This window comes from Macrobrachium nipponense, chromosome 1 (genome assembly GCF_015104395.2).
Source record: "Macrobrachium nipponense isolate FS-2020 chromosome 1, ASM1510439v2, whole genome shotgun sequence".
Lineage (NCBI taxonomy): Eukaryota > Metazoa > Arthropoda > Malacostraca > Decapoda > Palaemonidae > Macrobrachium > Macrobrachium nipponense.
The window spans coordinates 96464413-96488298 of record NC_087200.1 but is presented as its reverse complement, the minus strand read 5'-3'; the positions used below and the strand labels follow the sequence as shown (position 1 = coordinate 96488298).

The 23886-nt window shown below is 40.8% G+C and overlaps 1 protein-coding gene across 17 annotated transcripts in view; it reads right to left on the bottom strand.

The window, feature by feature from the left end:
* The window catches only part of LOC135219499 (GTPase Era, mitochondrial-like), a 619404-nt gene that overhangs the window by 507607 nt on the left and 87911 nt on the right, over window positions 1-23886 (bottom strand). For 16 of the 17 annotated variants that reach the window (XR_010315451.1, XR_010315452.1, XR_010315454.1 and 13 more), the window contains one exon: window positions 11520-11701. The exons of the other annotated variant lie outside the window; for it this stretch is intronic. The gene's annotated coding sequence lies outside the window, so the exon portion shown is untranslated. The remainder of the gene's footprint in view (window positions 1-11519; window positions 11702-23886) is intronic. 17 annotated transcript variants of the gene reach the window in all.

Below are 23886 nucleotides of genomic sequence, written 5' to 3'. Positions count from 1 at the left end.
TTTTTCAACTTGGTTTCAACATAGACTTGACAGATTCTTACTTCTCGTCTATTCCCAAGGCTTGTGCTAGACTTAGACCTTCAGTAAGGCCTACGTCAGTGTCATGGTTCTTAAATGATGTTCTAAAGCTGGCTTCAGATACAGATAATACGACATGTTCATTTATAATGCTCTTAAGAAAAACTCTATTTTTATTAAGCTTGGCTTCAGGAGCTAGAATTTCAGAACTGTCCTTTGTTGAGGTGGGAACCGTGGAAGGTTATACCCCTTCCTCAAGATGTTTCTCTTTGTCCAGTAACGACCTTACGAGCCTTTCTGTCTAGGACATCCTCATCCTCTTCGGGTCCTCTCTTTAGAAGGGAAAAAGGTGGTACTTTATCAATTAAAGGTATCAGGCAACAGATCCTATACTTTATTAAACAAGCCAACCCTGAATCCTTCCCTAAAGTTAATGATGTCAGGGCAGTTGCCACCTCAATTAACTATTTCCAACACATGAATTTTGATGATTTGAAAAAGTATACTGGATGGAAATCGCCGACAGTATTTAAGCATCACTACTTAAAGTCCTTGGAATCTCTGAAATTTTCAGCAGTTGCGGCGGGTAACATAGTTTCCCCCGACTCTGCTTAATATTAAGTTGAAGATCCAGATCTCCTTTCTACCTATCTCAGCCAACAGTTTTGTCTAATACCTACCAGTGTTCAATCCTACGTCTACCTGAAGTCTTAGCTGCTGCTGTGATGGTATAGTGTGGTCCCTTATGCTAGGGTCACCCACAATTGATTGTATATATTGATCTTTATGATGTGGTCCCCTTTTTTTATGCTAGGGTGACACATCTCCATTTACAATGGTTATGGATTTGTCTATTAAGATCTATAAATTTATTTAACATATTTTATTGTAAGTTTGTTCAGAATCATACTATTTAATTATAATTGCTTTAAATATTGTTGTCTATGATAATCATACACATGTGTTGAGTTCAACATATATATTCCATGTAAGCCCTTGTACATATATGTTAACTCTAAGTTAATCTTAAGTATTGTTTCTTTCCAAATTGTATGAACAATTATGTATGTGTATATATTTTCTTGCAATTATAATATTTTATTTTATTTTAAGTTTTATTGAGACCTTCTTTATTTTCAATCTTGTGCTAATTCTCTGGTACGATTTCGCGCAGCGACACGAACTGAGCCCAGAAAAGGGATTTTGACGTAAGGAAAAATCTATTTCTGGGCGATTGGTTCGTGTCGCCCAGCGAAATCCCACCCCTGCGCTCAAGATTGACTGCTAACTTCCGGATGGCCACCAGAGGCGCAGCAGTCCATAGCGTGGGTTGGAGTAGTAGTAGTTGCTGCCCCGTTCTGTGGGTCGGCTCCCCTCTTGTGGGGGTTTTGTTGTGGGAGATTTCTATTGGCAAGAGGTTCGTGGTAGTGGTCTCACTCGCCCTAGTGTTCATACCGACGCCCTCTTGGAGGGTGAGCGAGTCAGTTATACTGACCTTTTTCTTTATTTTGTTTATTCTCTGGTATTTGTTAGTTCATTTACCTTAGAAATAATGGATTAAAGGATATTTCGCTGGGCGACACGAACCAATCGCCCAGAAATAGATTTTTCCTTACGTCAAAATCCCTTAATTATAACCACCACCCAACCACTAAAAACTGGTGAGTAATCCAGGTACATAGTACCCCAAGCTCCCCTAAAAAATCAACACCCTATGTCAAGGTGAAGAGAAAAATGGGATGGAAGGGATGCTTCCTAAGCCTCTTCTCCTAACACCATATCAGCCACTGAAATTAGACCCAAGGCACTGCAATTATCATACACAATTTCTACTTTGCGCAAGCAATGGAAAGCAAAAACCGACTTGCACTACCAAAAAGTTGATTGCAAAATGGATGAGAAATATGAATGAGAGAAATAAGTTATATCTGAAAGCCAACGAAGTGGCAACAGCTCTTATTTTGTGAGCCGTAACTCTAAAAGAGGGTAAAACATCATCACTAACCATGGAATGTGCTTCCGAAACAGTCTCTGAGGAAGAATGCCAGGGCATTCTTAGACAGTGGACAGGATGGGTTCTTAACAGAACACCAAACATTAGTATTTGAAAGTCCACATAGTCCCTGTGTTCTGTGTAAGTAGTACTTTAATGCCCTCACAGGACACAGAGCTCTCTTCTAGGCCCACTATTCCTGTCAGATTCTCAATGATAAAGGTAAGAGGCCAAGGTTTAGATGGGGTCTAGTCTTTGTCTAAAAATCCCAAGGTAAATGAGCAGAATGCATTCCCTTGGGAGAAGCCAACTCTCTTATCCAATGCACGTACCTCACTAACATGTTTTGCCTTTACTGAGGCTATCAGAAAAAGTGTTTTTTCTAATGAAATCCCTATTAAAAAGCAAGATGGCATATCATTTTCTCCTATCACTATAAAGTTATGCATTACTTCAAGATCTCCCAACCTAACCTTTAACCGTACCTCTTCCCATACTAAAACACTTCCTTGTCCCAACCCATGTATTCTCACACTTGTAGACTGCCTTTTCACTTCCCAATCACATCTCTCAAGTTCACTCACCAATGACCCACTCACCAAGGAAACTTGTGCCCCTGTGTCAACCAAACTACAGTACTCACTATCATTTACTTGGACAAACGTCACCATTTTCCCTCGAGTCCCATGCATACACACATTCACTACCACGTCCACCTGGTTATCCACATCACAATCCTCCTCATCACATTCATCCTCAGTTAATTCCCCATTTCCACAATTCTGACTCAGATCCCCTTCACAGTCCCTTTTTGTAACCAACCAATTACAACCCCGTTCCCCGCACTGAATCATCAAAACCCCACGTTCATTACCTGTACTCACCCTTCCTCGATACTCAACCAGTCTGTCCCATCCAAAATACAACAACACTTTTATTCCAAACAACTCAGCTACTGCCGACAACAATTCATGCAACATTTCTCCTTCCCCACCTTGTTCCTCCGCATATGCCACTTCCTTCTGCACATCACTCATCAACTTCACTCGCAACTCATTCACACTACCGGGTACCTCTTCAACCAGACCCTTACCTTCCAAGTTTTTCAATGCTGAAAACAAACATTCACACACTCTGTCATTCCCTTCAAACCTCTCTTTTACAACCAATCCCTCAGGTACCACATTCAGAACCCAGTCACTTTTCACAACACCACTGTCCTTACCATGCATCCTAGACATCGTATCAGCAATCACATTTTTACTCCCCGGCACATATTCTAAGCTAAAATCAAACTCACTCAAATTCTCAATAGTTCTCGCAATCCTAGTATTCACACTTTCCTTCTTGATCATATAAACTAACGGCCGATGATCTGTCCTTATGACAAATTTTACCCCATACAAAAACACTTTCAATGCTTTCACACAAAACCTTATTGCCGCAAGCTCCTTCTCAACCACCGAATACTTAAGCTCTGCTTTATTAAAAGCTTTACTCACATACGCAAACCAACTCTCAATTTGTCCCACCTCCCCATTTCCACCTCTTGCATCTGCACCAAGCATCCTCCCATACTAAACTTACTAGCATCAGCATACAACTCAAGCTTACTGGCATCCTCACTGTAGTCCGGAAAAGCCAAGGTGACGTCCCTAGCAGCCTCCTCTTTCAATCTCTCAAATGCTCCCACCATTCGCTCATCCCACCTCAGCTTAGTACAATTTTTCTTCCCGGTCCATTCAGTCAACGGCTTCCCTATACCCGAACAATCCCTAACAAACTTCCTCCCGAACTCAATCAAACCCAAAAAAACCCTTTAACTCCCGCACGGCCCGGGGACGTGGAAACTCCTTTACTTTTTCCACAAACTTTTTACTCTTCCTTACACCACTCGCACTCACCTTATGACCAAGAAATTCCACTTCCCCAGCCAACCATGTACACTACACTTCTCCAGCTTCACTTTCACTCCAACCTCTTCCAACCGTTCTAACACCTTCTCAAGCAGTTCCACACTCTCCTCAACAGTCTCACTTGCAATCAAAACGTCATCTATAAACACAGTCACCTTCCTTCTATCAAAACCAGCCAAAACTACATTCATCGCCCTCTGGAAGGCAGCAGGCGCATTAGCCAATCCAAAACTTAACCTCTTGAATTGATAGTGGCAGCTACCACTCAAAAAAGCCGTAACATGCCTGTTCCCTTCCTCAAGAGGCATCTGGTAATAGCCCCTTACCAAATCCAATTATGTGAACACTCATCCCATGCATCTTATACACACAATCAGACACCACATTCATCGGGAATCGCTCCTTCACAGTCACTTCATTCACCTTCCTGTAATCCACACACTCCTGAAACTCTCTGTCTTCCTGTCTACGTACTGGGACTATGGGACTATTCCAAGCACTCTCGCTCCTCTCGATCACTCCCACTCTTACGTACTGGGACTATGGGACTATTCCAAGCACTCTCGCTCCTCTCGATCACTCCCACTCTCACAAGTTCCTCAATCTCTCAGGCAATAGGCGCAGAAAAGTGTCGGGGACGCTGATATATGGGGGTATCGTCATTCAAAACTATCTTGAACTCTGGAAGCTTAGATCCCCTGAAATTCTCGTCACCCCGACTCAATGCACCCCGCCTATCCCACAACATCTGCATCAACCGCTCCCTCTCGTCATCACCAACATTTTCGTCCACCTCAATTCTTTCTCTCAACTCATCATACTTCCACTCATCACTTTCTTTCATGCTACCTGTCATCACCCGCCGCACCCTAACATATCTTTCGTCATCCACATCCACCAACGTATACAACAACCCCACACAATCACCTTCACGTATACCCCGCACTCGCTTTTTCCTAACACTCGGCAATGAGGCTACAAAAACCCAAGGATTCTCCATATCCAAAATCCTGTCGTACACATGCACGCTCGCTCTTACCAACTTGTTCGCATCCACACCCTCAACCACATATGCACACTTGTCACCTTTGACAATCCCAAGACTATCGGGCCACGCAACTTTCACGTTAACAACTTCTCCAACTTCTCGCAGCACTTTTACACTCTCTTTCGCAACCAACGGCACTCCCTTCCATATCTTACTGCTTACTCCTCCATCCCTATGCAAGTACAACTCTCCATGTACATTCCCCTTCCTATGCAACTCAATCATATTCCTGCTCAGATGGACCACCATCCCACACTTCTTCAGGAACCTGTATCCTAACAACATATCATACTTATCACTCATCCCCTCGATCACACAAAAGTCACCTTCATCCATCACTACCCCTTCGATTTCTACATTTTCACGCAACATTCCCACCACAGGCATACCCAAATTTCATATTCCTTGTACCTCCCCTTTACATTTCCTAATTTCATACTCACTCCACAACTTGTCACATCCATTCTTAAAAAGAACACTGACACTGCACCCAGTATCAATCAAAGCAACCAAACACACCCCTTTGCACCTCACTTTTACACTCATACATTCATGAGCTCTTCCTCCAAACCCTTTTTCATGCAACAATCCTTCACGCACATGCATCACTCTTACTGACCGCACACCAGAGGACCCACCCAACTGAATCCCCTTTGTACCTAGTTTCCCGAACTCCCAACCTGACTCATCCTCTTTTGCCTACACACACTCGCCACATGACCTTCCATTCCACATTCAACACATTTTGCCCACTGTTCCTTACACATCCTAGCATAATGCCCATTCTTCCCGCAATTACCGCAAACCTCAGTCACACGAGTACCTCAACATCCACTTGCTATATGCCCTACTTGCCCACACCTGTAACATTTAATATCCTTATCTTTCTTACACTCGCTTACTAAATACCCTGTTTGCCCACACCCGAAGCAAGCTCCCAACGCCCACTGACATTCATTCTTCCTGTGCCCTGGCTTTCCACATCTGTAACACTGCTGCTCTCATTCACGACTAACCGACCCTACTATTCCGATCTCTCTTAGGGCTAACCATACTTGCGTTACTGGCTCTAACGCTTCTATCAACCACTCGCTCTGCCATTCGCCTTGGCCCTTCCAAATCTGCCTCCCTATCTTTCATACACCTATCCAACTCATAATCCTCTACTATTTCCAAAATGTTGTTCCATGACAACCTTTCATTCGTCCATCGCATTTTCTCCTTACATTTCAGATTTACAAACTCGTACACACTCTCAGGCACAGTCGCCAACAACTTCCTCACTAACTCTTTACACTCATTTATCCCTTCATCCCCAAACTTTTTCCTGGCTAATGTTTCCAACCTGCACACATACATCGACAACGACTCACCAACATTCATTCTTACCTCATCAAAACCATGTTTTCTCCTATATCTAATACTACTCCTTATCCTCTTCACCTGTTCCACAATCCTGGCTTTCACACTCTCATAAGGCACATTCCCCACACTCATCATTACCCCATACATATTCAACAAAAATCCCATCAAAAAGCCACCCAACTCTCTTGCCCAGACTCTCTTGTTATCCCCATACTTTGCCTCACAATACCTTTCATATTCCTTAAAAAAAATCCCCTATATCCCTACTACCATATTCCTTGTATTGTGCACATCTAGGTATCTCTCTCATATATACAGCCTTTCATACTTTCCGCTCACTCTCACTTTCGCTACTTCCACCATTCTGATCCCTCTTAACCTCGTCCGAATACAGCGATTCAACTTCCATACTAACATCCATGCTCCTGATTATGCTCTTCTTACCCTTCTTTCTACCCACCTGTTTCCACTCACTGCTATCCAAATCACTCTCAGCCCTTTCCCCAATGTATTCAGTCCTAGTCTCATCCTGTCCGTCATCCTTCCTAACCTTCTTTCCCTTAGTCGTTTTCTTTTCCTCAGCCCTCCTTCTTATTCTTGTCCTCAGGTTTATCCTTATCCCGTCTCTTTCCCTTCTTTCCTTTACCTATCACAAACAAGTCACCTTCCTCACTCGTAGTTTCATCCACTCGCTCTTCCACTGTCTTTACCACTTCTGGCCTATCACAAGACCTAGTAGGCCTACCTCCTACAGCTCCCTCTCCCATGAACCCCTTCATCATCTCCTGCACTGCATTCATCATCACTAAGAATTTTTCGTCCATTTTCTCAGCCATTCTCTCTTCCGCTCCTTTCACTTCTTCTTTCATTTCCACTTTTGCACTCCTTAGCATTCCTCTCACTTCTTCTAACTCGCTCTTCAGCTCCTCACACTCTACCCTCAACCTCTCATTATCCACTTCCAATTGTCCTCTTACTTCCCTCTCCAGCCTCAACTCCTCCTTCAGCCTCTCCACCTCACTCAATTCTTCCATCCCAAACTTTCTCACCACTCATACACACTGGTCTAGACCAATTGTCCTGCAGCTGCCACACCAGCAGTCCCTGTTCGGGCGCCAAAAAATAATGTGGCGGGATCACAAAAAACAAGTAAATCCCCCACAGTTACGTTAATCGTACCAGCTAACAAAATTTCCCACACTCACACTTTCCCCTTTATGTTACCTTTAACCTGCAGGACAATTGGTTCAATAAAATACCAAACACACAAAACACAAACAGGTACTCATCTCTGGCTTCTGATACTCAGGGTTAGGCTGTGCTGTCCACTGGATATAGGCTATAAGCTAGCCGACAACCAAACACAATCCAACCACCCGAGACCCACAACCCCACAAAAACTCAATAACCCGACAAATCACTGCAGACGAACACCAACAGCCTGAAAGAACACGATAACCACACAACTTCCAGAGGCACAACAACCCGCCAAAACCAACACTGCCCCAACCACCACTCACAGACACCGAAAATGCACCACCAACCTCCTTAACCCCACCACAACCAGACAGACACACGCCCAACAACTTCACAACCCAAAAATCTATCAAATAACACCAAAACAACTAAACACTAAAGGATAACTGCTGCCAAAACCGACACTAGCTTCACAAGACGCCTCACTCCTTACGACTCTCGTAACAGACTTCCACTGACTTCCTACAGAGCGCCACAACAGACATGCTTCCGACCACCATTTAACCACTCCCATTCATTCTCCCACCAATCTCTCTCTCTCTCTCTCTCTCTCTCTCTCTCTCTCTCTCTCTCTCTCTCTCTCTCTCTCTCTCTCTCTCTCTCTCTCTCACACAACCTTTGGAGATGTTTTCAAATATAAACTATCATCACTCCTCCATAACAAGCAGTCATCAACCCACAGTAATGACTACAACACGAGTCTAGGAAGCATTGTCGCCTTGGCAAAACTGTCCCAAGGAGGGTGGATACGCTCTCGCCCACCAGGTGGATTCGCTCTCCTCAATCGAGCCAGAGCACTCGTGCAAACGCAAGCACGAGCTGGGTGGAGTCGAGGGTGCCACAATCTTCTTTGAGGCCGAAACCTAGCGAGAAGAAGACTGACTGTATAGGAGACCTCATTTTAGACTCTCCTGATGCAAAATCTCACAAGACTGCCACATCCATCCTGGGACCTTGATGATCACTAGTGATAGCATCGCCAGGAAGGGGCGAGACCCCTGCATGACTCGCCCATTTCTTCCACCCTGCACCCGAATTAGGATGGTAAGACTCACCTGTTCCAAAACGCTAGACCCTGGGGTTAGCGTAACGGTTCCTACTCCCTAAGGAGTAGGAGAGCCAACGGAAGACCCACCTATCTCCCCAGAGGGGAGGAGACAGACCCCTTAGAAGTCCAAAGATGTTACTTCCTAGGGGGAGGAGCAACTACCTTCTTCTTCCTCTGCTGGGGAGCCTTAGAAGAAGAATGGGAGGCAGCAACACACGAAGATGACTAAGATGAAGTCGATGAGGAAGACGACGACACCTTATGAGATCTTTTCCTCTTCGGCTTCTTCTTCGCCAACTTCTTCAGGATAGCGGTTAGATCCCCCATCCAAGGGGCAGCAGGTAGAGTTGTTGAAGGTGGAAGCAGTGAGGTAGCAGTGCCAGGGGCACCTCCCATCAGGGAAGTGAACTCCTGGGGGCCCATGGCCACTGGAGGAATACTCTGGATGGCCAGGCTTCGAGTCACAGACACCACAGCAGAGGTCAAGGCAGCAAGGGGTGACATAGCAGTAAACCCCAGGGGGAGGAGCCACTGATGCCTGGGAAAGTGGCATGTGGGAGTGAGTGCCCATCACCACAGAAGGAGACACATTCGTCAGGTGATGGGCAAACACCGTCGTAGGAACAGAGGCAAATCTATGCACTGTAACAACTGTTGTCACCGCCACTGCTGCATGAGTAACTGGAGGCCCCATGAAGTACAACACTAGGCCTTTGACAGGGAGTACTTGATAGGCCTAGTGTCAACGAGGTTTGCTGCAAATCACTAGGTTGTGACGTCACCAAACCTGAAGAAGTAAAGGACCAAAGTTTTGTATATTGTGTAGGAACAAACAGGTTTTTCTTATGTCAAAACCTGTTAATTCACTACATTACTATGAAATGCCTACTATGAGAAGAGTCAGTGGTAATGACACACAACAGTTACTCTGAGAACACCGATGTACTTACATAGGCAAGTTTGGTTAGTATTAAGGGTTCCGGCCGGCTAATGCCGTTTTTTAACGACAGGACTTTGACATTCTTATCACTTAATAAGGTGACTTGGGACATCTCCAAACCGCAGATGATTTTCGCCTCTGACCTTCGGTTTTGTGACGCCAGGGCAATTTACCCCGAAAATAACCATTTTTCAAATTCTATCTCCTCCCTTGATATTTAATATTAAGACCTGGGATTACTACCATATGTAGACCTCCAATCAAATGGAGAGTTTTTTTTCTAAAAGTCATTTTTTTGCTAGATATGAATTTTTCAATATGGTAAAAAAATAAACCTTATAAATCACGAGAAAAAAATTTATAAAAAAAAAGACGAAAAAAAATTGGAAAAAAGGGCTCTATTTGATTGTTCTATAATGTCTTTCTGAGTTATATACCAAATTCCAATGTTATAGCTTTAAAACTAAGTGAGGAGATAGATTTTGAAGGTCAATAAGTATAGTTTTGAGATATGGGCGTTCAAAGTTTTCCTTCGTATTTCTATAAAGACAATGTTAATAAATAATGATTATTATGAATGTATATTTCTTTTTTGTGTATTAATAAACCAAAACTATTTTATTTATCATAATTTAATCATAAATGATGATCCCTTTGCTCATATATCGTAGCCTGGGGCACTGCTTGAGGCAAGATGGGGGCACTCCTTCCTACATAACCCCCTCTCTCTCCTTCACTAACTCGGCTTATTACAGCGAATTTTCTTCTGTATGTTAGCGTAAGAAGTTTTCCTTGTATTTTCCTCTTTGACATGATGACATTCTTGCCGAAACAAAGATAAACAAACGTAAATGCCACAGAATGTCAGAGGTGAAACTCGAAGGTGTATTCTTTTTACAAAGGCAATTTAATAAATCATGATTATTATGAATTTGATATTCCATTTTGGGTATTAAAAAACCAAAACTATGTTATTTATCATAAATGAAGATCTCTTTGCTCAAAGATCGTAGCCTTGGGCACAGTGTGACGTGTGCTGTCAGGCAAGAAGGGGGCGTTACTAGGCAACCCTCCCCTCTCTCTTCACTAACTACGCGTATATTACCATATTATGTAATAATACTTGAGCGATTTTTCTTCGTCTGTATGTTAACGAGATGTTTTCCTTGTCTTTTCCTCATTGGCATGATGAACTTCTTGGCGAAACATACATAAACATACGTAAATGCAAGCGAATGTCACGAGGTGAAACTCGAACGTGTAGTCTACTTGAAGTCTGTGTTCCTACTGATTCATGCTTGAACCAGACAGATACTCGCTTCTTCGAGCCACGGAATCTCTACAGATGCCATTTCTCACAATTTCTTTGCCAATAATTATCAAAATTTACGATAACAGAAGAAATATTGCATTTTCTTGTAAGGATGAATGTTTTAGGCTTATTGAGTTATGTTTACTAATTACCCTGTAACTATGAAAGTAAGAGGAATTTTGACGAAATATTTCGTATACGTATTTTCAATTGCCATATGAAGCTCCATGAATTTTTTCATGACTTTGCATTTTTCGCCCTATACCACCATATATAGGGGTTCCGGCCGGGCCCCTTAAGGCACCTACAGCCACTGAACAAGGAATTTAGACTTTGGGAGAATTATGCACACCATTAAAGATGAATACATAAATACTGAAATTCTACTGAAATAAGGGTGAAGCAAGAGAGTTGGGAAGCTACTGACTGCATGATTAGGTGCATGTCAACTAATGGGGTTAGAATAAACAAATAAATATTAGTTATCAAAGCATATGAACAATTAATAAACAAGAAATGTTGTACTGTATTCTTTCTCCACTTCTGCACTAGAAGAATATATTTCATAATCTACATAACTAATTTCAAGTTACTGACAGTAAAATAATCTTTAAATACTTACTCGCCATCGCATGAGGACATTAATAAGAGTGCTCTTCCCACTATTAGGCACACCTATGATTGCCACTTTCAAAAGTTTAGCATTAGGAGGTGAGTCAACTTCTCCTCCCAATAATAAACTCATTTCCTGTACTGTTTTTGGAACTCTTCTCTGACATAACCTGTTCCACTCTGCTTCAGATTCTATAAAAAAGCAAAATGATTGATGGAATACAAAAAAGCAGTGATCAAGATATGATACAATGTAAAATTCTGTAACCTTATAATTGCAGAAAAAAATTAATAAAAAAAATTAGCACAGAGACATACTGCAATTTACAGAAATTTATCTCTAAAATGCAACATTCAACTTATATTACTGCTATATGTTAATCTTCCTACTGGGCACTAAGCAAACTATCCATCATCATAAATTGCTGTACTACTGAAAGGTTCCATGATCAACCCAAGAGGAAAGCTGTATGCTTCTGGACTATCCCAAGCATACATCAAACCACCTACTTTCTAAGTAGCTGAATATCACTGAGTATAGCTGTAGAGTGGTACTATCTTGTTGTTAAGTCTTTTGCAAAATAGTATACAAAAGGAGTGCCCCACAGTTAAAACACAGCTTTGCATATAACAGAATGCAGTGAACACATTGGATGGGAATGCTTAAAGAAGCTGAGACTGCCTATTTCTGTTATATTTCCCTCACATGAACCATTGAACAATCTTATGTCTTTGGCTGTTGCCAATATGAAATGATGACTGACAGAACACAAAGGGATTAGGATTTTGTGCCTCCTTGGATCTATGATTTGCTACCAATATTTTGTCTGCATCACTTCTACCATCTTGTCTTTCATGTGACAAACAACAGGCTTGGAAGCCCAGCAAAATGGCTCATAATTTCCAGCAACATTACCAGTAAATGCAGAAAAGGCACTGACTGACGGATAGGCAAGACAATCAAAATATAGTGGACCCCTGTATTCGCGTTGTCCGGATTTGCGGACTCACACATTCGCGGATTTCTCTCCAGAACATTTTCCCACATTATTTGCCGAAAATTCACCTATTGTGGTATTATTCTATGAGAAATATCCAGAAATTCCTGTTTTTTTATCAATTTCATCATAAAATGCATTTTTTGTGATAAAACTATTAAAAAAAACAAAGTATACAAATTTTTTGTGGGTTTTTCTTGAGATTTAACTAACAAAATAGGCTGTTTTCAGCATTTTTATAGGGGTTCCAACTATTCGCGGATTCTAACTATTCACGGGGGTGTCTAGTACACATCCCCCCCGAATACAGGGGGACCACTGTAGTGCAATATGACAATTTTTAAAAGTAAATTGTATTTTTCCTAACTAAACAAAACTGAGGTCCTTTGTATAAGGAATTACTTTCAGCAAAGCTGCAAAATGGTTGCTAAACTCTTGTACAAGGTGGTTAGGAAGTAACTACTGTCTGGTAGACAAGAATACCCGCCTGCCCAGATGTAAGCATTCCAGTTTGCCTTTTGGCCCAGGTTTCAGATTGGGGGGTTGCATGAGGTGGGCCTAATGTGTAAATGACCTCAGGTTTGTATAGTTTGGAAAAATACAATTTACTTTTAAAAACTGTCATTTATTCTTACACAACATACAAACTCTCGGTCCTTTACATTAGGAAGACTCAATGACTGGAGGGAAGAATCTGTGTGAGTCTCTTTGAACTGACTGGAGTTCTACACACATGGGCTGCTCCTCCTGTTCAAAGAGCTAGGAGGATTACCCTGCCTTTGACAAACTGATCGGAGTATAGGAACTGCGAGATCAAATGTCAGAAATTGGGACCTTCTCAAATGAGTGAAGAAACGTAAATCATAAGAAAAAAGGCTAAGAAGAATCTTAATAGTTGGAGGCAGTAAGCAAAAACTCTAAAAAGGTTTGTCTTAATGCCATTTCCTCCCTCCTCCCTTGCTCGAGGAAGAAGAGGGATTACTTCCATTGTTCTATGTGGTAGAAAAAATATCGGGTGCTAGACGTGTAGACTTACCACATCAGCAGCCAGTTCCAGCAAGTGTAGGATTGAGTCATATTCCCAGCCTGAAGGAAAAGATTAGGAAGATGTGGAGGGAGGAGGAGAGACCAGTCACTCTCATAATGCTTCTCACTTCCAGAACCACACCTTTGGCATGATGCTACCTTTTCTGGAAGTAATGATAGCTAGGAGAATGTCAATTAGGAATAGTGTAAATATAAAAGAGAAAAAGAAAAGAGAGAACCATCAATAGACAAATGATAGACAGAAAAGAGAGAGAGAACAAATAATAGAGAGAGAGAGAGAGAGAGAGAGAGAGAGAGAGAGAGAGAGAGAGAGAGAGAGAGAGAGAGAGAGAGAGAGAGAAATTGTCACAGGAATAGTCTTCAACAACAGCCATAACACGCGCAAAGTTCCAATCTAAGAGCGCCCATTAAAATTCTCTCCAGTGACCTGACTTTTGATCTTTCGCTGGAAGCATAACAGTTCCGGTGATGTCATTAGTTTCACCCACAAGGGGCAGAATTAAGTCAATGAATCTTCAACCAATAAGGACCACTACCAGGTGGGACAGTAGCAAATCCTCCGCCTATGGTAGGTGGGACGCAAGCAGAGAGCAGAGGAGCAGATAGAAAATAGCTGGGAGCCAAAGCGGTGTGGGGTTCAGAACCTCACAGCTGTAGGTTAGAAGGCTCAAGAAAGGCTCACACTTCGATTGTAGTCATATACGTACTTAACTTGTAATTTTATTTATATTTTTACTAGTGTGTTAATGAAGTAAGACACCTGCACTGTGTCTTCCTAAGCCTCCTGAGACTCTAATAACTAACAATAAATAAAGCAAGAAATGATAAAGGATCTATAAACTAAAACAAATCAAAGAGAACAAATAAAGAAAGGAATGAAGGATATTACATGTTAAAGAGCCAAATAAGGAAACTCAACTTGTTGAGCAGCCACACATGTCCAAGGAAAAAGGGTTCCAAAGACTTGTTTTTAATACCAAGGGTTGGAATAAATAAATGTGGTCCGATAAGACCACATTATTCCATCCCCCATATTCTTCCCGAATGTGAGGGATGGACTAAGCCACTGATTCTGTGAGCTCTCTCTCAGGAGAAGCGCACAGGTGACGTTGTCACCAGCTGCAGAGAACCTCCTCCCAATCGTCTCACAGAACCAGGAGGAGGACATGTCCTTAGATGCTTCTTCCTTGGTGAGTCAGTAATAGTTAAAAGTTATTGACATCCATTTCAAGGATGTCGAGTCTTTTACAAAAGCCCAATGACATGCTAACAGGACAAATGATGATTGATCTGGATCAACAATTATAAAGTCCAAGGCGCAGGGGATTATGAAGTACTCAAACCTGGCAATAGATGGTGAATGACTCGGAGTTCACTATGATATCCGAGATGGAGTCGAGACAGCGATATTTACCTTTAGAAGGGTGACATTAAAGAAGGTCTATGAAAATCGTCTATCCTTTTTGTCGATGCCGGAGAGAGATGAGATGCAGTCTTAAGAGACAAATCTGTCTGATGATTCTTGCAAGGGAGTGTGCACCCAAAATGAGAGTCAAATGCCATATAGAGACCTGGAGTCCCCGATGGCAAGACAGAGAGAAGTTTCCCATCAGTAGTTGAATTTCAACTGTGGAGAAACTATATTAGAGGCTGTCCCTGGTTATCAGCAGGAGTTCCATTCTCAGCGGGGTGCTGATGAGTGAAACCTGCCATTAACAGAAACTCAGCAATTTATGGTGCTTATGGCGCTGAGTTTCAGTTAATGACATCAATCAATAACCAGTTAATGGCACCATAACTCTTATTATCAGCACCTTGTGGCGCCTGTACTTCCATGTGAAAGACTAGCCAAACATGGAACTACGTCTTTCACAACTGAATTGGAGAGAATCAACTCTCGCACCTCAGACCAGAGAAAAAGTCACGTTACTGACACCAACCAGCGAAAACTGCTCTAATCCCTGGAATTTTATAGAGGACTGAAAGAGTTATCCAGCTATTTCAGTTGCTTCTCAGCGAGAAAGCTTATGCTTGCATGGATAGCTTGATAGTCTTTTAATTGTGAAGACACAGGAATCGTACTGCCTGAGGAACTGCTCCTCTGTCACTGACACTGAAGGTTGGGTCATGGAGGAACTCCTCTCATTACCTTGGAAGCAAAGCTGGAAGGTTGGGCAACAGGCAAAGTCTTCAGTCGTTTATTTTCAATTCAGGGTAAACATTGTACAGTGGTCCCCCCGTATTTGCGGGGGATGCGTACCAGACCCCCCCGCGAATAGTTAGAATCCGCGAATGTTTGGAACCCCCCTCTGAAAATGCTCATAAACTATCTTGAACATGCAAACACCAAAGTATCCCTGAAAGACCATCCTTCATCAAATATACATAAAATATCCTATTATGGTTCATATTAATCTTTGAAATATTATTAATACTATTTTAAAGTAAATCTTACATTTTATGTTTATACATAAATACATACTCTGTACGTACTGAATGACTTAGTTACGTATGTGAAAATAATTCAGTCCCCCCATAAGTATTCAGTCATGCACGTTTTCTTTCATACTGTTACTATTTGAGACATCCATTTTCTTTTTAAAAGGGAACAATGGAATGTGAAATCACAAATACCAAATGTCTACTTATAGTATTATCCTACATCAAATATACCATTGAATTGGTATTATTAATATCATTTTAAAGTAATCTTAAACATTTTACCATTAGAAATATATAAACAGCCAATAGCAGAGAGAGAGAGAGAGAGAGAGAGAGAGAGAGAGAGAGAGAGAGAGAGAGAGAGAGAGAGAGAATGTTATTGTTACTGTTTAATCTCATTAAACGTAATATTATTTGTAAACTAGTACTGTATAATATTATTTTACCATAAAATGTAGTAATGTCCTTAAAGATATACTTATACATACACTTCCAGCCCAAACAGAGGGCGGGCTAGGGAGTTACCACTAGCGCATGCTAGTATCTCGTGTGGAGAGAGAGAGAGAGAGAGAGAGAGAGAGAGAGAGAGAGAGGAGAGAGAGAGAGAGAGAGAGGGTTGTCCTTATTTAAAAGAGTGAAGTGGATAGATTATTGTACTTCTTTAAAATACTATCACATATGAATTTTGAATATAGTTATATTACTATTATTATTATTATTATGCAAAAATATTAATAAACATACACATGTACCATAGAAATTCTCTATCTCCCAGTAAAAGAGAGAGAGAGAGAGAGAGAGAGAGAGAGAGATAGAGTAGAGAGGAGAGAGAGAGAGAGAGAGAGAGAGAGAGTTGGAATACAGGATCCTGAGACCTATGGCAACACAGTTGTTGGACCCCAGCCAACTCGGCTTGCTACTGGAGTTCCAAGAGAAAGATGCGGGGTAAAGTGCATTTTCTTTCATTCTTACGTAATTCTTTTTATTTATAAACTAAAATCTTGCTAATTCACTTTAGTATTTTCTTTAATGAATTTATATTATTGCTGTTTACATTAATATTGATATTTGAAAATTAGTAAATCATCATCCAAAAAACATACATCGCTTTGAGAGAGAGAGAGAGAGAGAGAGAGAGAGAGAGAGAGAGAGAGAGAGAGAGAGAGAGAGAGAGAGAGAAATTATCGTAGTACGTATTTGTAAAATACTTTCACATATGATTTTTGTAATTACAGTTATTATTATTATTATTATTATTTGAAAATATTAATAAACATATTACACATATATGTACCATAAAAATCTCTCATCTCAGTAAGAGAGAGAGAGAGAGAGAAGAGATGAGAGAGAGAGAGAGAGACGAGAAGACGTGCGGGAGTTGAGAGAGACGAGAGAGAGAGAGAGAGATGGAGAGAGAGAGAGAGAGGGTGAAAAAATTTTCATGAGCAGTTGATGGCAGCAACCAAATCAGCTTCCTTCCCCTTCCGGCGTCACTTAAACTTGATGCGTATATCTGAGTTTAGTACCTGGAGTTAGAGAAAGAATCTGACTGGGATTTCCTTCATTCTTCCATAATTTTTTGTTTTTTAAATTTATCTAAGCTAAAATCTTACTAATTCACTACGGTATTTTCTTTAAGGAATTGATATTATTGCTGTATAAATTAATATTATTTGAAAATAGTAAATCATTTATTTATCATACAAAAAACATACATCTTTGTAGTAGAGAGAGAGAGAGAGAGAGAGAGAGAGAGGAGGAAGGAGAGAGAGAGAAGAGAGAGAGAGAGAATTGATTATTTTTATTATGTGATATTTAAACTTATTAAACTTACCAATACAGTATTAATCAAAATTAATATTTTAAAATGTGTAAATCATTTTTGTATCATAAAAATGTATTTAGTCATGAAAATAAACATCAAAATACACTAATTAGTGATTATTTTCGTCGGAAAATTCCGCGATTGGGCGAGTCCGTCCGCGAATAATTTCTAGATAGGTTCCAAAGAAAAATCCGCGAATGTGTGAGTCCGCGAATCCGGAGAACGCGAATACGGGAGGGAACACTGTATATTGTACACCTTACAAAATAGAATAAATGAAGAAAGATGACAAAACATGTTGAGTTCTTCTGAAAAAGTCATTCTGATTGATCGAAGTGGCCCATGGTTCAGGTGCAACAGAGCAGAAGACCTATAGACAACATGATAGGGAGTCTTCCGAGACATATCTCTTGTCTGATGATTCTCAGAAGGGCTTCTGCAAAGCAAGAGACAGGAACCCTAAACAAGAGGCAAATGCCTCCCAGAGACCTTGGGTCTCTGTGATGGCAAGACAGAGAGGTTTATTATTAGTAGGTAACCCTAGACAGAGTAGACACAATACGTACTAAGACAAACAATCTCTCCGTGAGGAAAGCAGCACTCTCCCCAACAATCGAAACCAGAGGCTGAGCTGCCTGCCATTATATTTCAACGGGATATGTATTTGGCTGATAGAGCTGTCGAGTGTATTACAGTTTCACTCAAGCACCAGGATGTAAATCTAAGTGGGAGGGAAATGATACCCTCATTTGGTGATAAATGCCACTATACTATGGTGTTGTTACTTAACGATACCACTTGGTGCCTCAAAATCAAATCTAAAAACTCCCAGGAGGTCCAAAAGGCTGCCTTGAGTTTCAGGATGTTGATGAGAAGGTAATTATAATCTCAGTCGCACACTTGAAGACAACGGATCTACAAGTTTGCACCTATTACTTAGTCGGTGCATCTGATAACAGACGCATGTCATGAGGAAAATATATACTATTACAGTTAACACCCCATATTCGCGCATTCCGGACTCACTTATTTGCGGATTTCTCTCTGGAATATATACCCCTATTTTTCATGGAAAATTTGCCTATTAACCCTTAAACGCCGAAGGGGTATAATAAAAATCATCTCCCGTATGCCGAGGGGGTCTTGGAGTGAGCGCCAAAGCGGAAAAAATCTCAGTCGCTGTGATTTTTTTTTAAAAAATCACAGCGCGCTTAGTTTTCAAGATTAAGAGTTCATTTTTGGCTCCTTTTTTTGTCATCACCTGGAGTTTAGTATGCAACCATCAGAAATGAAAAAAATATCATTATCATATATAAATAATGCGATATATGATAGCGCGAAAACAAAATTTCATATATAATTGTATTCAAATCGCGCTGTGAGCAAAACGGTTAAACCTAACGAGTTAATTTTTTTCGTTGTTTTGTACACTAAATAGCGATCATTTTGGTATATAACAAATTGTAAAACAATCAAAGCAACACAGAGAAAATATTATCACAAAATGATGCGTGAATTTGTAACGTGCAGACATAAATTTTTTTTTTTTTTTTTTCTTTTTTTTTTTCAAAAATTCACCATAAATCTAAATATTGTTCTAGAGACTTCCAATTTGTTTTAAAATGAAGATAAATGATTGAATATTACTATACTGTAAAGAGTTTTAGCTTAAAATTGCAGTTTTTGACCATTATGGATGAGTTAAAGTTGACTGAATGTCGATTTTTTAAAAATATTTTTTTATATGCAAATATTTCAGAGAAAAGCTACAACCTTCAATTATTTTTCGTTGTATTCTACATGAAATTGTGCACATTTTCACATATAAAACTCTATGAAACGCCTAATATGAAATGGAGGAAATATTCCAAGAATGCGACATACGCATTTCGGAGATTTGCTGCAGAGAATCCGCGCACGGAGGGAAGGAAAGTTTTTTTTTTAAATTCACCATAAATCTAAATATTGTGCTAGAGACTTCGAATTTGTTTCAAAATGAAGACAAATGACTGAACATTACTAGACTGTAAGAGTTTTAGCTTACAATTGCGTTTTTTGACCATTTCGGTAGAGTCAAAGTTGACTGAACGTGGTTTTTTTTCTATTTATCATGATTTAGATGCAAATATTTCAAAAATGAGAAAAGCTACAACCTTCAATTATTTTTTGTTGTATTCTAAATAAAATTGCACACATTTTCATATATAAAACTTTACATAACAGCTAATTTAAAATGGTGCAAATATTACGACAATCGCACGTATGATTTTTTCAGAAGAGTTACCGCGCGGACGTAAAGAAAAAATTTTTTTTTATAAATTCACCATAAATCGAAATATTGTGCTAGAGACTTCCAATTTGTTGCAAAATGAAGATAAATGATTGAATATTACTAAAATATAAGAGTTTTAGCTTACAATTGCATTTTTTGACCATTTCGGTAGAGTCAAAGTTGACCGAAGGTTGAAATTTTGGCCCATTATTTATATGAAAATATTTCAAAACTGATAAAAGCTACAACCATGGGTTGTTTCTAGTTGTATTGTGCATGAAATTGCGCACATTTCCATATATAAAACTTTATGTAACGGCTAATTTAAATTGGTGCAAACATTACGACAATAGCATGTATGATTTTTTCGGAAGTTACCGCGCAGATGTAAGGAAAAAGTTTTTTTCATAAATTCACCATAAATCGAAATATTGTGCTAGAGACTTCCAATTTGTTGCAAAATGAAGGTAAATGATTAAATATTACTAAAATATAAGAGTTTTAGCTTACAATTGCGTTTTTTGACCATTTCGGTAGAGTCAAAGTTGACCAAAGGTTGAAATTTTGGCACTTATCGTTATTTATATGAAAATATCTCAAAACTGATAAAAGCTACAATCATGAGTATTTTTTGTTGTATTCTACATGAAATTGCACACATTTCCATATACAATATTCCATGTAACGGCTAATTTAAAATGGTGCAAAAATTATGTCAAAGTGACGAAATAATTTCTGAGATGTGTCACAAATACTTTTTAGTGCGATAAGAAAGAAATTCGCGCTTGCGTGCCTGCGTAACGATTGTAAACAAAACAACACCTTGATCCGTGAACTTCCAGCATCCCCCAAGGCGCGTGATTTAAAAGTTTTCGTCTGGTAGGCCTATAAGTATTTTTCCGCAAATTTAAAAAAAACTTTTCTATGTCGACGTAAAATACGTCCAATTGGCACCCGACAGACAATTTATCTCGACTTAAAATACGTCCAATAGGCGTTTAAGGGTTAACAGTATTTTTCTATGAGAAGTATCCACAAATTCCTGTTTTTTTTATCAATTTCATCATAAAATGTACTTTTTGTGATAAAACTTAAAAAAACCGGTATAAACATTTTTAGTGGGTTTTTCTCGAGTTTTAACTAATAAAATGGGCAGTTTTAAGCATTTTATAGGGGTTTCAACTATTCGCCAGGGGGGCTGGTACACATCCCCTGTAAATACGGGGGGGAACACTATAATCATATTCAAAGGCTCCTCTTGATCAAGCACCAGCCTAATTCCTTCCTCATCATTTGACAGAGGGAAAAGGATCAAGGACTGGTAGCAGACCTTTATTCTTTAATGAGGAGAGTAAAGGCAAAGCTGTACTGAATGGAGGCTTCTATGGCAACAACAGGGCACCAAAAATTACTAGCTCTTAGCCGAATTGGCTGTTCCCAAGACAGGAACACAGGAGAGGTGTAAGTTCGATGGAAGATGGCCGAGACCTGGAGGAAAGCAGGTACTTCTCCTGAAGGATACCTACTACTGGGTCTCGGCTATGTCATTATCAAGCCCAGAGATCTGAAAGACAACTCTTCTTTCAAGTACCAACAGTAAGAGAATGCCTGTTATGAGTGCTCTTATTATGCCTTTCCTTATGCTTTCTTCCCTAATGGAAATAAAGTTGCAAGAAAAACATGTATGTACACTCTCTCTCAGAAGAGAAAGAAGAAGGCTAGCTATTTCTCTATCATCCTTTGAAGCTTGAGACTTTTAGGCCTTGCCCCAAGGCAGACGCCTTGGCACGTTCCTTGACTACCGCGGTATCCACCTCTCTAAAAGAGAAGGGGCAGAACCAAATAAAGGTCTATTGCTAAGGATCAAGACAACTTCAGGACTTACAAAACTGGCGATCTGAATTAGGACAATGTTCATCTTCTTAGCACCAGAATTGCCCTAAAGTGCTGGGTAGGGAAGAAATCTCATAGGGGACTGCCTGGAGGGAAACCAGAGTGATCCTCAAGGCTTGCTGTCTTTTATTGGGAGGGGGAATACCATTCATAGCAAAACAGTGAGAGACCAGAGATTGGCAAAGCAGAGACAGGACAATCTGCAGTAGGCACAGGACCCCTCCGAGGTAAAGAAGAATCGCTCCTGTTGCAGCAGCAGAGAGGAAGAAAGCGTGATTGGGCATCTCAAAACTCTTGGATAAATTCCTTGTCCAGAGAAAAGGTATTCATCTAGTTCAGAATGCCCTCGCAAGCAAGGAATAAGGTGCCCCTACAAAAACCCTTGTCCCTCCTGAAGGAGCAAGGGCCTTGAGCAGTAAAGATTATTCACAGGGGAAGCCGCAGTCCTATTCCCAAGATCAATGTGCTGATGAATCAGTGCAAAGATCTCTGCTAAATGAAAATTGAGAGTACTCATTTCCCATAGAACCCCTAGAGTTTTTCCGAGGTGTGGAACTCCCGGTTTTCTCTTGAAGGGAGATTCGACAGAACCAAATGAAAATTTCCTCAACTAGCTCAAGTGTATGATGAGATGACCTGAAAATCGATCTCTAGATACCATCCTCTTTAGCCAAATTCTGAAAGAGATGAACTTATTGGAATTTTCTCTGTTCATCTTGCACCTCTAGGAACTGAGAGGGTTAAAAGAGCATGTAAGGAGAAAGGGCAATCCTACCTGTCCTGCTAGAAGAACCAGCAGGTGGGGTAGCCATGGGCTGTCTTCAACCCCTGATGACAACAGTGCAGGAAAGGGGGGTTGCTTTTGACAAAGCAAAGCAACCTGAGGAGAGTGTACAGTTCACTTGAACAGAGCTGAGGACTCAATGCGGCTGATCCATTCGGCGGTGAATGAGCAGAGGCAGCTGACCAAATCGCACAAAAGCGACCAGGGGCCTGGCGTAGCAAGTAAGCTCAGCCAAGACAAGCGAGCCAAGCCTAACCCAGCTGATGGTGCAAATGCAACCAGGATATTGGCTCAGCATGCAAATCAAGCCAAGACAAGACTTGTCTGCTAAGAACAATCGAATACCACCCTAAATGTTCTAAATTGCCTACCTCCCTAAATACTCTAGTCTCCCTTGAGGCCAAAACCCCTCCAGAAGAAAGCTTAAAGGGGATTCTGTGTCTGCAATCCTACATGTTCAGACCCTAAGATCCAAGACACGAGGATGGGACCTGACCAAGCAGAGTTGGCAGGTGGTGTCGAAACACCTGACAGGTATCAGTACCTACTCTCATTCTGTACCTAAACCAAACCAAAGAGCAACCCCTCTGGCATTGGTCTTGAAAGAGCCTGAGATTTTGCAGAATCCCTGGCACCCTAAAAACTTGCCAGTTTAGCGCTCACAGTTCCAAGGAATTCAAGCACCTGGCAAAACTCCCAAATCTCGAAAGAATGATCATTTGGGGCAGTCTCCTCTTGGCTTCCTAAGAAACTGAGAAGAGACAGGTACAGAACCAGTCGTAGCTGCAATCTTCTAAAACTGGGACTGAGAGCGCAGCCTGAATAGGCCCCCTAGGAGTCTGGTGGGACTTCTTAGGGGAATCCGCCTGATGCTGCTCCAAATGCTTGGTCGAGACCAAGACACCAGGTGCTCGGTCTGAGGCTGAGCATACCCTTAAGAAGACTCCTGGAACATGAGACTCCAGAGGAGAACGCGAATTGGCTCCTGCCCTACGAGCAGGAAGAGCCCACAAGCTGAGACACTTGCATGTCCTGGCTCTTTCTCTCACCCCGTGCCTAAATTGAGACGGTCAGAGGTCTCTCCGACATTAGTTTAGGATGCTAGAGACTACAAAG